A 14,913-nucleotide genomic window follows, 5' to 3' on the forward strand; every position below is an offset into this window, starting at 1 on the left:
CACAGAAAATAGATGACAAGCAGAGACACCGATTTGCGCAGATGCAAATTTTTGCAGATGACGATTTGGATTGGCGGTGGTAGAGATGTCGATTTGCGCAGATGCGGATTTTTGCAGACATCGATTTGCGCAGACGCGGATTTTCGCAGACAGAACAGGTTGCAAACGCCAAAACTGTGCGAAAAAAGTTGAAAAATGGGAATTTTTTTTTTATATGGTATTTCTTCTTCCTAAGTGCGTTCTTTAACCTGCAAAAACAAGCAATTCACCCTCACAACACACTCAAACAACAACAAACATTAGATGGTTAGAAAAAATGACATATAGATGAAAATAGATGATTAAATGACCCATAGTGGGGTCCCATCGGGCGTGCCAAAATGTGGAACAAGATTTAGTATGCAAAGAACATTAACAAATAAAGTAAACATTCACAAACCAAAAACTAAATTCACATATATGCTTAGACAAAGAAAGCAAACAAGAAGTGCAAACTTCACAAGAGAAAACACTCCATGCTTTCTTGATTCTATAGATGTGTCCTTTTGCTGTGGATGTATGCTCAAGATGCTTAAAAGCTGCTTCAATGGAGATGGGTAATGGCAAATTGGTAGCTTTGTGAGCTCTCAGTTTGGCATTATAAGGGTAAGATTGATGGCTTTGGTTCTCAAAATAGCATGGTAACTTTAGCTCAAAGATTGTTGATGAAATGGCTTGGGATGGGATTCAATTTATAGGCTAAGGGGTAGAGGGATGGAGGGCTTAGATGCAAGGATGGATGAAGGCTTAAGGAGGGCTAGGATGCACTCAAAGGAGAGCACATGGATTGTGCTTGTTTAGCACTAATGGGAAGGTGACACTTGTCACAAGGAGGATGAGTGTGAGAGGGTAGGGTAAAGGGTTGGTTAAAGGCATGATGAGTGAGGTTGAGTATGTAAGAGGGATGTAAGAGGAATGAGTGTGGAAGACGGAAAAGTATGGAAGATAGGTGTAAGAGTCATGAGTGGGCTTGTAAGAGGAATGAGTGTGGAAGAGGGAAGAGTGTGGAAGATGGGTGTAAGAGTCATGAGTGGGCTTGTAAGAGTCTTTTATGTTTTGTAAGAGCACTCATGACTTAGTGGTTGGGTTTTTTGAGGGGAGACTTTGGTTTGGATTAGGAAAGTCTTAAACTTGTTTAAGGAATGTGACAACATTAGGGGGTGGATTAGGCTTGGGTTTAGGATTAGATTAGGGATGTTAGAGATGTGCAAGTGGATGGCATTAATGAGGGTGGGTGAGTTAGTGGCTAAGCTTGGTTAGTATGGGTGGATGGGGTGGATTAGGCTAAATGGAGGATTAGAGATAGGTTAGGGGTTTTTGAATTTAAGGATTTCATTTATCAAATAGATTTATTTAATAAATGGGGATTTTTGGAATTAGATAGGAGAAAAGGATTTAATTGATAAATAATAGATTATTTGATTTATCAATTAGGACTATAGATGATTAATTAAATTAATCAACTAGGGATGGCAAAGGATTAATTAAATAAGAATTTAATTAATGATGCCTTTAGAGATGGCTAAATTAGATTACCAAAGTAGTGTAATCAAATTTAGGTGTCTACACTAGCCTCCCTTTCCATTTGACCAAATATTCCTCATAAGTTTTGTTTCTAGTACTTTTGCCAACATGACTGTCCGGTATCTCCTTAATCTCCTTTATAGCTAAACTAGCTACTACGATACTCCACTATGCTTCTGCAACTTCATCTCCATCACCTCCATCATAATAATGTGTCAAATCTAAAATGTTAAATACTAGTGAAATATCATTTAGCAAGCAACTCCACTTCATACACATTTCTAGAATCATGCCTTTTCATTATCTTGCATGGTCCAAACTTCTTCATATTCAGCTTATTATATGTACCCACTAGAAAATGATCCTTTCTCAAATGAACCATGACTTTATCTCCAATCTAAAATTTCTTATACTTAATTTGCACATTTTCCTTAGCAGGTTATACTCTGTATTCATCTTTATGACGTACTTTCTTACCTCCTCATGGATGTTCTTTAAATGTTTAGCAAAATCTTTTGCTTCAATATTACTTATCTTGCCTTTATCCAACTTCCTTAATTTAGAAGTATTTCTAGGACTACTCCCATATAAAATATGGAATGGTGATTTTTTAGTACTCCTATTGACATAATTATTATATGTAAATTATGCCTATGGTAAAATCATATCCCATCCTTTTATTTTACCTCCAACCAAACATCTCAGCAAGTTTCCTAAAGTACAATTCACAACTTTTGTCTATCCATTAGTCTCTGGATGATGTGATGAACTAAAATTCAAATCTATCTTCAACTTCTTCCATAATATAAGCTAGAAATACCAAATAATTGGCTATCTTGATCTAAAACTATACTCTTTGGTGAACCATGTAGTCTTACCACTTCTCTGAAAAATAACTTTGCCACATGAACAACATCACTAATCTTCTTCCAAGAAATAAGATGTGCCATCCTTGAAAACCTATCAACCACCACAAAAATAGAATCATGCCTGCACTGTATCCTTGGTAATCCAAGAATGAAATCCATGCTAACATCCTTCTATGGCTTCTCTAGTACAGGCAATGGTTGATATAACCCTATATTCTTCTTTACTTCTTTCTTCATTTGACATACTTTGCAACTTTGTATAGAATTTTTCACATCTTGCTATAAATGTGGTCAATAATAATTCTTAGCAAATAAAGCTCTAGTTTTATCTCTACCAAAATGTCCAAGCAATCCTCCACTATGATTCTCTTTGATGAGATTCTCCCTCATTGAAATTTTGGGAATGCACAACTGACTTCCTTTAAACAACATATTATCCTAAATCATCAAATCCAACCACTTTTTCCTATCAAGTGTAACACATTATGTACAAGCCTTCCATGCTTCTCCAAAATTAGGATCATCTAGATACAAAGTACTAAGTTCCTCGAACCCAACAACCTCTATCTTCATTTCTATTAGAAAAAGTTGTCTTCTATTAAGATCATGTGCAACTCTATTAGACTTCCCACTCCTATGTTTCAAAAAATATATATAACTCTGCAAAAACTCAACCCACTTCAAACTCCTTAGGAAGAAGATAGTGTCTCCAATTCTTTAATGCTTGAAATATAGCATAAAATTCTTGATCATAAATAAAATATTTTGTTTTTGCATCATTCAATTTCTCACTAAAACAAGCAACAAGTATACCTTCTTCACTCATAATAGCTCCTATTGTAGTACCACTAGCATCATAGTCTACTTGAAACACTTTGGTAAAATTAGGAAGTGCTAAAATAGGTTGCTCAGTAACTTTTTATTTCAACAGATTAAAATTTTTATCTGCTCCTATAGTCCACTTAAACTCTTTCTTATCCCCTCTCACTATTTCAGTCAAGGATCCACAAATACTGCTAAAACCTCTTATGAACTTTTTGTAAAAACTAGCTAGTCCATGAAAAGATCTTACCTCTGTCACACTCCTAGGAGTAAGCCATTCAAGGATCGCCTTCACTTTCTCTGGGTTCATTTTTAGACCTCTTGCTAAGACTACAAATCTCAGGTACACCAACTCTTTCTTTACAAAATTGCACTTCTTTAGGTTTATCATCAACTTTTCTTCCCTTAACTTGTCAAAAACTTGTGAATATGGATCAAATTCTCCTCCAATGTCTTACTAAAGATCAAAATATCATCTAGGTAAACAATGACAAACTTACCCATAAACTTCTTCAATACCTCATTCATGAGCTGCATGAAAGTGCTTGGTGCATTGATTAGTCCAAAAGGCATGACTAACCACTCATACAGTCTATCTTTGGTCTTGAAAAAAGTCTTCCATTCATGTCCTTATTTGATATGAATTTGATGGTACCCACTCTTCAAATTTATCTTTTTGAAATACTCAACTCCACTCAAATAGTCCATAATATCATCCATCCTTGGCTATGGAAATCTATACTTGATTAAGATCTTGTTGATAGTGCAAGAATCTATGCACATCCTCCATTCTCCATTCTTCTTTGGTACTAATAATACTAGTACAACACATGGACTTAGACTCTCTTGAATAAACCCCTTCTGCAATAACTCATGAACTTGTCTATTCAACTCTTCACTTTCTACTAGCGTCAATCTATGTGCTATCTTGTTTGGAAAACTGGCTCCTAGAACCAAATCCATGTGGTGACTAATCTTCCTCATTAGGGGTAATCCATCAAGTATATTATCTAATACAATATCAAAAATCTCCCAACATATTTGTAACTTTTTTAGGTACCTCCTCTATTTCTTTTTTACTATCTTTTGGAATTATAGAAAAATACACATGCTCATACTTCACACCTTTGAGAAACTCTTTTCCATCAAAAAAACATATTCTAGTAGTAGTACATACCTTTTCTTCTTTATATATCCCTTAATGGTTTCAACTTATTTTTCGCTCCATCCTTGGTCAGAGTGTAGGTATTTGCTCCCTCATCATGTACAACATGATTTTCAAACTACCATAGGTATGATATCACATAGCACCTCATCCTACTAACTTCCAATATTGAACTTCACTAAGCACTGCTCATTAACCATGACCTTGTGGTTATCTTGCACCCAATAAATATGATATGGATGTGGGTGTTTCTGGCTCTTTAGCTTCAACTTGGTGACCATCATTTTTGACACTAGATTGTTAGTACTTCCACCATTAATGATCATATCACAACACTTATCTTCACATTTACACCTTGTGTGAAACAAGATCCTTCTTTGATCAAGTTCATTCTCACCACTCAGTAGGAATCTTCTATTAAGTAGGGCTTCTCCTCTTTCAACATCATAAGAATGTGAGGATCTAACATCTTCATCAACATGTGCAACTTTGGCCTAGTCTTTAGTTCTTCAATCTATCCTTACTTTGTGTTGGGTACATTCAAATTCTCTATGCCCTTCTTCTCTACAATGAAAACATTTCTCATGGAAGCCTCCTCTTCTAGATCCTTGTCCTCTACCCCTTCCTCTCTAATATTTATTGTTTTGAGCATGGAAAAGATTGGAATTGTTTCCCCTCTAGTTCTGACTACTACTTCCAGCCTCATCCTTTTTCTTTTGATCATCATTATGACCTTGATAAGAATTTCTACCAAATCTTCCACCATGACCTCTTCCACTATTCTTGTTGTCAAAATTCTTGCTCAATTTCTCCTCAACTTTTAGGAAAAATTGGTATGCCTCTTCAATACTTTACATTCAAACTAGACTCAACTCATTTTGAATGCTTAGCCTTAACCCATAAAGATAATAAGCCACTTTCTCCTTATCAACTTTTGCATGGCTAGTTATAATGAGAACTTGGTAGAACTCTTCAGTATACTCTTAAATATATTTTCTTGCTTGCTTCAACCCTTACATTTTCTTCAAAAATTGATTAGCTAATTGAGCCAATTGATTAGCTCCTTTGGATTAAGATTTCTCAAAAATGTGGGAACTTCAAACTTAGGTCTTTTTCCAATCTTGTAGATGGCCCTAAAAAGCCTTTCTTGCTTTAGGTTTAGAACTACCTTTACTTCAACATGTTCTTCTACTTCATCCTCATCCTTGCTTTCATCTCTTATGGGATGATTTATTCCTCTACTCATTTGTTCTTCCAATGCTTTCATTTGTCTTTGGAGGGCTCTAAAACCCTTAGGTGTAACACCTACAACTCTTATACCATTCTCCCTTCGTGGAGGAATTTTCATGCTTATGCTAAAATCTTAGTGTAAACTGCCTTACAGTTAGTGATCTATCTACGGTCTTGGTGCTAACTACCTCATAGTCAGTGATCTGTCCACACTCAAGAACTCTAGCTCTAATACCACTTGATGAAGGGTGCTCCCCTTAATACCATAAACTCATAAATAGAAATAAAGTAAAAATATAAAATGTGAGAACAAAATATGGACTTCTTATTTGTGCCACAAATGTGATATTTTAAAATTCATAGGTACAATATGCTAACCTACATGGGCACCTTCATCACAATAAATTGCAAGACAAGATGTGAACTATCACCCAGAGCTATCCTAAACAATGTTTGGCCATTTCTTAAATAGGCAATTTTATGCCACATGAGAAGGTTCTAGACAATGAGATTTAATACCTAGGGCCAACAAACCATAACAATACATATAGAGTCAGCCAATTATTTTTAGATATTTTGGGTAGCCCAACTTTGAAAGGCCATAAGTCATGAATTATTTCTCTGATTGGCTATTATAACCACTTTCTGAAAATACCAGCTCCTAATGTATAGGCTCAGAGCTGCACTAGCACCCTTTCATCAAGTTTTTGGACCTCATTTGTGCACTCTAAGGCCTTCAATGATGACCCTAAAGATTTTTCTGATAATTTTTCCATCAAAAATCTTCAATAACTTCTTTGACACTTATGCTTGAGCAATGAGATTGTTATGGTAGGCTTATAACTCTAAAATGAACCTTCCTATTGAAAATGGGAACATTCCAAGCCCATATGACAAACTTACTAAAAATAGCAAGTTCCCATAACTAGTAACCACCTTGCCTACTAGTCCTTATTAAAATAGAAAAAAATGAAATAAAAATATTTTTGAGTGATGCAAGATTGCTCTTACACTAAGGATGCTCTTGCATCAAGATTCCTCTTCTTCATTAACATACAAGAAATTCCTAGGTCTCCTTCGATTAAATGTTTCCTTATACTTTTTCTCTCTTTTAGGACATTTATAGGCATAATGACCAAACTCATTACAAGTTCAGCATTTAAAGATATTCTTACCATCTTTTTCTTTTCTCACAATTTTTATACCTTCTTCAATCTTCTTGTCTTCATTAGATCTACTTCTAATGCTACTAGCAAAATCTCTATATGTATTTGCACTTCTAGACAAACTTGGTTGAATGTTCAAGGCATTATATGTTTTCTCCACTCTTATTAGATCTCTTGACTATCTGAAACCTACCTCTATTGATTCCAATATTCCAAGAAATGTTTCCATGGTAAACTCTTTAGTATAGGGTATAAGTAGTTGAATCATCTAAGCTACTTGCCTAAATGATGGTGTCAAAGTCTTCAAGATCTTCCACACAACCTCATCTTCTTACTTATTTCCACCATATGTGTTGATTCCTGCAAAAATCTCTTATATCCTACCAATATAGCTTCTTAAATTTTTATCTTCCATCATGTCAACATTTTGAAATGCACATATCCAATTCTCCAATCTTACTCTTTTCATATGTGTGTCACCTTCAAAAATAGATTCTAATGTTTTCCAAATCTTATGAGATTATTCTAGTTATTTTACCTAGCTATATTCATTCTTCAAAGGAGATGATAGTAAAGCTTCTCTAGCTCTCATGATACACTTGAGTAAATCTCTCTTTATTTCACTACATTTTTCAAGGTTCTCTTTTTTGACAATTTTCTTTCCTTATCAAGAGCCAGCAACCGAGACCCATACAAAGTAGATGATTCTTCATCTTCTCCTTCCAACTATCATAGTTAGCCCCATCAAATCTAGTATTATCCTTTCTAAAAATATTCACTATCAATCTTCCAAAGTTGCTAAGCTTATCCTTCAAGGGTGTAATGCTATTATACTAATTGTTAGAATATATAATCCACCAGAGGGGGGTGAATCAATTATCCAACTAATATCACAATTATAAACCTTATTAAAATTTAACCATATGAGCAATATAATCATAAACCAAAAAAATATTCTCATGAACAATAATACCAAATATGTTAACTAGGAAAACCCTTAATCAAAGGGAAAACTCCAGTAGGTATGGTACTCACAAGATGATGTACTGATATAAATATGCCTTTTTAGGAGTCTATGACAACATTTACTAAATATTATTCCCTTTTAGGAGACTTTTAATTCATTAGGAGATTCCAACCCTATTAGAAATTATGCCAACCCTATCAGGAGTTGTGGAAGACAGTTGGACCCACTGCCCAAATAGCTTCAAGGGAAATATCAATGAACCCTTTGTCCAAATGATCTCTGTATTATTCCTTGTAGAATAATAAAATAGAATTTTACTTTCTTCCTCTTTCTCTATCTATAATGAACCTGGATTAATATATATATATTTCTCTTTTGATGTAATGTAATAAATTCAAATATGTAATATTTTTTTACTCAAATTATTCAAATTATAATAAATAATTATTTTGAATATTATGGCACTACCTTAAATAGTTTCAAATATTATTTTATTTACTTCCAAGTCCTTCATGAACATTCATAACTATAAATGTATTATTATTTCACCATATATTAATATATAAATCCTACTAATATTATAAATGATTTGATTATTTAAACATCCTATAATGCAAGAAAACCCTAAACTACCCATTATTGTTACATTAAAACTTATAGATGATTACCAAAGCTTACTATATGAATATAATAAGCTGACTTACTAAATATAATAAGCATATTGAATTATGTGAATGAGGAAGATAAAACTATAACTAAATTAATTTGAAAAGGCACGACATCATACTCGTGAGTGTCGAATAACCTATAAAGAATTGTATTAGGGTTAGGTCATAATAACATGGAAAAAGTGAGATCAAAACTAATAACAAGGAGTTTGAACGTAGAATACCCTGTATCTAGTAAGCATGTAGGATGCTGTATCGTGGTACAAGGATCATCACTGCAATACGGGCGCTGCCAAATCAATATTCTGTAGTGGGAATATAGTACCATCGAATTTCATTCTTGCACATTTCAAATAGCGAATGTATCATAATTAAAGCTATCAAAATAATCATTAGCCATGGCTTGTAATAGTAACATTAGTAAATACATATGTTATAAAGTTTAGGATTACAAAATACATAATCTCTACACCATCTCATGCCCTTATGCATATAAATCTAAATTAATGGGAATTTCGCATCAAAGGATTATTATATGTTTTGTAATATTATTTCATTTATGAATTCATAAACATTATCGCATGGATATAAGATGAATATTATAAACAATGAAGTAATATATGCTATTAAGACATCTTACCATAATTTTATATATATATATAATTTTATTTTATTTTTGAAAAAGGGGTCATCACAATTGGTATTAGAGCCTAATCTTGCCATCTTGAAAATATAGTAAATTACAAGAGGAGACAAAATGAGTGAGCAATTATCTAATGAAATTAGAAATGTTAGGGAACAAACAAACCAAACCTTAAAAAAGAAAATAGAAAGATCAAATCAAGCACTTCTTTAAGCCCTACAAAACATGTTAAATTCCATAAACAATCTTAAAAATAATAATTTTGGTGGAAGGGACATAAGTTCAAACCATTTAGAAAATAATGGAGCTTCACCACCTCAAGTACCCAAACCTACTTTCTTAACCAATGAGGGCCCCTCAATGGAAGAAGAGGGACAAACAACCAATATTTCTATTGAGAATGCCAGAGCTTATGCCAACCTTGAACCAAAAATTAGAGAATTAATAACATTCAGAGAATTTTGTGAAGCCAACAGACATGAAACACATAAGAGCGAAAGGATCCTTAAAATCAAGAATTTAGAAGTAAAGTAAATAAAGTGACACTTCCAAATTTCGATGGGTCAAAAAATTTCATTGAACGTGCCTAGTTACAAAAATTAAACACCTATTTGACACTTAGTCCAATGACAGAAGAAGATGCACTCCAATTTGCAATCCTCCACCTAGAAGGAATAGCACACGATTGGTGGCATCATGGTCTTATTACTTAAGGGCACAAAAATATTACATCCTATGAATAATTCTCTCAGAAACTCATTAAGAGATTTGATAGAAAGCATCCTCAAGAAAACTTTAAGAAATTAACTCAAATAAGACAGGAAGGAATGGTAGAGGATTATATTAAGGAATTCCAAAATATCTCGATCTAGGTCACAGGAGTAGATGATGAATGCTCTACTAACTTGTTCATAGAAGGATTGAGAGATTCACTAAAAGGTCTAGTAAGTGCCTTGAAACCTTCGTCTCTAGATGATGCCTTTGAAATAACACTCAGATTGGAAGTTTCAAATGCAAATAACAAATCTTGGAATAAACCTAATACAAAAAATCACAAAAATAATAAATTCCACAAAAAATTCATTCCTAAAAAGGATCAAGAAGAACTTAAGAAGAAAAATGTATGCTTTAAATGCCAAAAGCCATGGGAACCAGGCCATAACTACAATGGGAGAAGAAACACTTGTCACCACTGTGGAATAGATTGGGTACTAGGACATAGATGTGAAAAAAGTGGTCTCATCCAAAGAATAGAAGAAGACCTAGAGGAAGAAGAGGTCAACAAAAAGGAAAAATATGACAAAAGTGATGAAGAAGAGGGAGAAGAATAAGGAGTAATAGCCACTATGACTCAACCCTCCAAAAATTGAGTCTTAAGAATTAGATGCACTCTTAATGGTCAGAAAGTCATTGCATTAGTCAATAATGGAGCATCCCATAAGTACATTGATGAAAAACTAGCTAACAAAATGAAATTGAAAACTGAGAAGTTCAAAGGTTTTACTTCTTTTCAAGCCACAGGATCATTAGTGTGATGTACAAAGATGATTCCACAACAAGAGATCACTTTGGGAAAAAGGCACACCATCAGAGAAGACTTACATGTGGTTCCACTTGATTCTGATATAATTCTAGGAGGTCCATTGATATTCTCTCTAAGATATTTTAGGTTTGACCTTCCAAACTTAAAAATCCATTTTGAGCACAAGGGCAAAGAAATAACATTGGAGGGAATTCCTGATGATTCAACAAAATTGGTCTCATGCAAAAGAATAGAAAGAACACTATGACATGGTCAAGGAGAATGGGTTGCACAATGTTTGGTATTAAATAAATCCACACTTCAAGAGTCAGCTATCCATATAGATATTGAACCTATTCTTAAAAAAACATGGGAGGGTGTTTGAAGAAATTCCACCAAGATTACCACCCAAAAGAGGATTTGAACACTTTATAGAATTGGAAAAGGATGCTAAGCTAGTGATTACCACCCCTTATGGACGTCCTCAAAAATATAGAGATGAAATTGAAAAGTCCATCCAAGAACTCCTAGGCATGGGACATATTCAACCTAGTTACAGTCCTTTTGCATCCCCAGTAGTACTAGTGAAAAAGAAAGATGGGACAATGAGAATGTGTATAGATTATCGGGCACTAAATAAGAAAACCATAAAAAATCGGTATCCCATTCCTAGGGTGGATGAACATATAGATGAACTTCATGGAGTAGTATATTTTTCTAAAATTGATTTACGTTCAGGATACCATCAAATTAGAATGAGGGAGGAGGATGTTCCCAAGATAGCATTTAGATGCCATTATGGACATTTTGAATTCCTAGTTTTACCTTTTGGTCTCACTAATGCTTCGGCCACTTTCCAGTCATCTATGAGTCATATCTTTTGGAAATAACTCAATAAATTCATCCTTATTTTCTCTGATGACCTTCTCGTCTCTAGCAAGTCATGGAAAGAACACCTTCAACATTTTGAAGAAGTACTAAGCATATTAGAATCTGAATCATTATTTGCAAAAGCATCAAAATGTGAGTTTGGATTAGAATAAATTCTTTATCTTGGCTGTAAAATTAGTGCCAAGGGTGTAAGTGTGGATGAAGAAAAGGTTAAAGCAATACAAGAATGGCCAAAACCCAAAACCCTAACTCAACTTAGATGATTCTTGAGCTTATGCAGCTATTACAGGTAGTTTGTGAAAAACTTTTCCAAGCTAGCATCCCCTCTAACTAACTTAACAAAAAAAGGACATTTCAGATGGAATGAGGCAGCACAGGAGGCTTTTGAAGAGTTAAAAGAAAGAATGAGTTCTTGCCCAGTCTTAGCTATCCCAGATTTTACACAACCCTTTGAATTGCAATGTGACGCTTTAGGTGAAGGAATTGGAGTTGTACTCATGTAGAAAAAACACCCTATTGCTTTCAAAAGTAGGAAGCTAACAACAATAGATTGACTCTACTCAATTTATGATAAAAAAATGTTGGTTATCATGCATGCATTAGCAAAGTTCAGGCAATACTTAGTATGTGGAATGTTTAATATTAAAACATACCATAATAGTCTGAGGTTCTTCATGAATCAAAAGAACCTTAATGATCACCAGCAGAAATGGGTAAGTAAAATCCAAGCATAAAATTTTGATATTGACTATGTTAAAGGAACCCATAATGTGGTAGCAGATGCTCTATCTAGAAAGGGCCAATTGAATACCCTCACTAGCATCATAGGCGATTGGAAAAATAAAATTGTGGTAGAATATGCTAAGGATCCAAGGACTAAGGAAATCATGGAAGGAGATATAACTAATGATGAAATCAAAATTGTTGAAGAACTCATACTATACATGGGAAGAATACTACTTGCAGCAAATTCCAAAGTTAAATGGAAAGTTATGAAGGAATATCATGACAACCCTCTATCTAGACACACTGGATTCTACAAAACTGATGCAGGACCATCTAGAGGTATAAGGGAAATCTTGTGTGACCCAAAAAAAATGTACTTAGACTTAGTTTTTGTTTCATGTGTTTTCATTTTTGGACACCCATTTGGGTCAAATAAAGGTTCCAACTCTCACAATTCCACTATCAGTGTGCTAGTAAATCTTGAAAAAATAGGAGTATGTAATTAGGCCATCATTTTGGTAAACTAGAAGGTGTGAATTGTCCAGATGAATGTAATTATGATTTAGAGCATTCCAGAAAAGGAATCAAGTCAAAAGGCCCCACGGTTTGAAAGTTATTGCAGTTTTTCAAGTTTTGGAGACCTCCTAAGAATGCTTCAAAGTTGGGTTAGGGGCATTAAATGACCTTGAAAAGGGCCAAAAAATGGGGGACAAGTGAATCTTTTCCATAGGTCTATAGAGCACTTTGAGAGATTTTTGAAAATGTAAATGGTTCGTCAATCGGAGCTACGATTCAAAAGTTATGCCTCCCAAAAGTTTGGTTACCGTTTTTGGATTCTCCTAGATTTGCACCGACTTCTAATGTAGCTTCTAGAGCCTTCTATTTGGTCAGTGGATGCCTACTAGAACTTTTAAAAATTTATTCCTAGTCCTTAATCCTTTGGGGTCTATTTAAGGAGATTCTTGGCATTGTAAAAGGCAGTTTAGAGTGGAGTTTGAGAGGAGGTACTAAAAGGAGAAATTATCTCCACATTTACGCTATTGTAAGCCCTTAGGGCATGTTTTGAAGTTTATTTTCTCTGTATTGAATGTACTAGCTTATTTTTCAATTAATACAATTTCCCTTTTCTGTTGTGTCCATTCTATTCTTGGGTTGTGTCCCCATCAAGTGGTATTAGAGCTGGTTTTCTTGAGTGTGTAGACAGAGCGCTGACTGTAAGGCAGTTTGCACCAGGACTATGTGGTTGTGGGTTTGAGTTAGAAGATGCCTCCATGAAGAGAGTGTGGCATAAGGGCCAGAGCTATTAATCCTAAGGAGGTTAGAGCCCTCCAAAGGCAGGTACAAGCATTGCAAGAGGAGCTCCGTAGAGGAGCAAATGTTGCCGCAGGTGACGACAGTGAGGATGACAATGAAGAAGAAGAAATGGGACCAGAAGGGGAATTTGATGGGGAAGTTCTAAATCATGCAGAGGAAAGGCTTTTTAGGGCCATTACTAAGTTTGGAAAAGACCCACAATATAAGTGGGTGTATTTTCAGGAAATCTGAAACCAGATGAGTTGATCGATTGGATCAATGAACTAGAAGAATACTTTGAGTATGAGGATATCAGGGACCCAGATAAGGTTAAGTTTACAAAGGCCAAATTGAAAGGCCATGCCAAAATCTGGTGGCAAGAGGTTCAATTGGAAAGAAACAGAAGAGGAAAGGAGAAGATCACAAGATGGGATCGCATGGTGGACAAATTGAAGAAGTAGTTCATTCCTGTGGACTATGAGCTTGATTTGTTTAAGAAGATGCATGGGTTAAAGCAAGCAGGAAGATAAGTCAAAGAATATATAGAGGAATTTTACTGACTCTTGATTAGAGTAGGGCATGCAAAAGAAAATAAGGAGAAGGTTGCTCATTACATCAGTGGGTTGTGACCTAGCATCCAGGAGGAATTAAGTCTGGTAAGAATGACCAACATTGAAGAGGCATACCAATTTTCCCTACAAGTTGAAGAGAAGCTGAATAAAAGGTTTGAAGGAAGACAAAGAGGGCGTGGTCAAGGCGGAAGGAGAACTGGTAGATCATTTGGAGGCCGCAATGATACCCAAAAGAAAAATGAAGATGCGGGTACTAACAGGAACCAGAGGAATGAGGGTTTCAATTGCTCCCATGATCAATACTTTGGAAATTAGAGAAGAAGAGGTAGAGGACATGGACAAGGAAGAGGTGGCTTCTATGGTACCTATTTACATTGCAATGGAGAAGGTCATCATGCCTTTGAATTCCCTCAATGACAAGGAAGGACAGATAGAAGAGCTAAGGGCCAAGCTAGGGTTGCTCATGTGGATAAGGATGCACAATCATCACATTCAAAGGATCCAGAAAGAGGAGAGACCTTGGTAAATGAAAGAGTCCTACTAAGAGGTGAGATTGAACCAAGACAACAGAGGAGTTTGTTTCATACTAGATGCAAGTGTGAGGATAAATTTTGTGACGTGATCATTGATGGTGGTAGCACTGATAACTTGGTATTAGAACCGATGGTCTCTAAGCTGAAGCTCAAGAGGGAGAAACATCCCCAGCCGTATCAGATTTCTTGGGTAAAAGATGATCATAAGGTCCTGGCAAGTGAACAATGTTTAGTGAAACTCAAAATTGGGAGTTACCATGATGAAGTTATCTATGATGTTATT

Source organism: Cupressus sempervirens, chromosome 9, assembly GCF_028749045.1.
Source record: "Cupressus sempervirens isolate cs-2001-9-10 chromosome 9, ASM2874904v1, whole genome shotgun sequence".
NCBI lineage: Eukaryota > Viridiplantae > Streptophyta > Pinopsida > Cupressales > Cupressaceae > Cupressus > Cupressus sempervirens.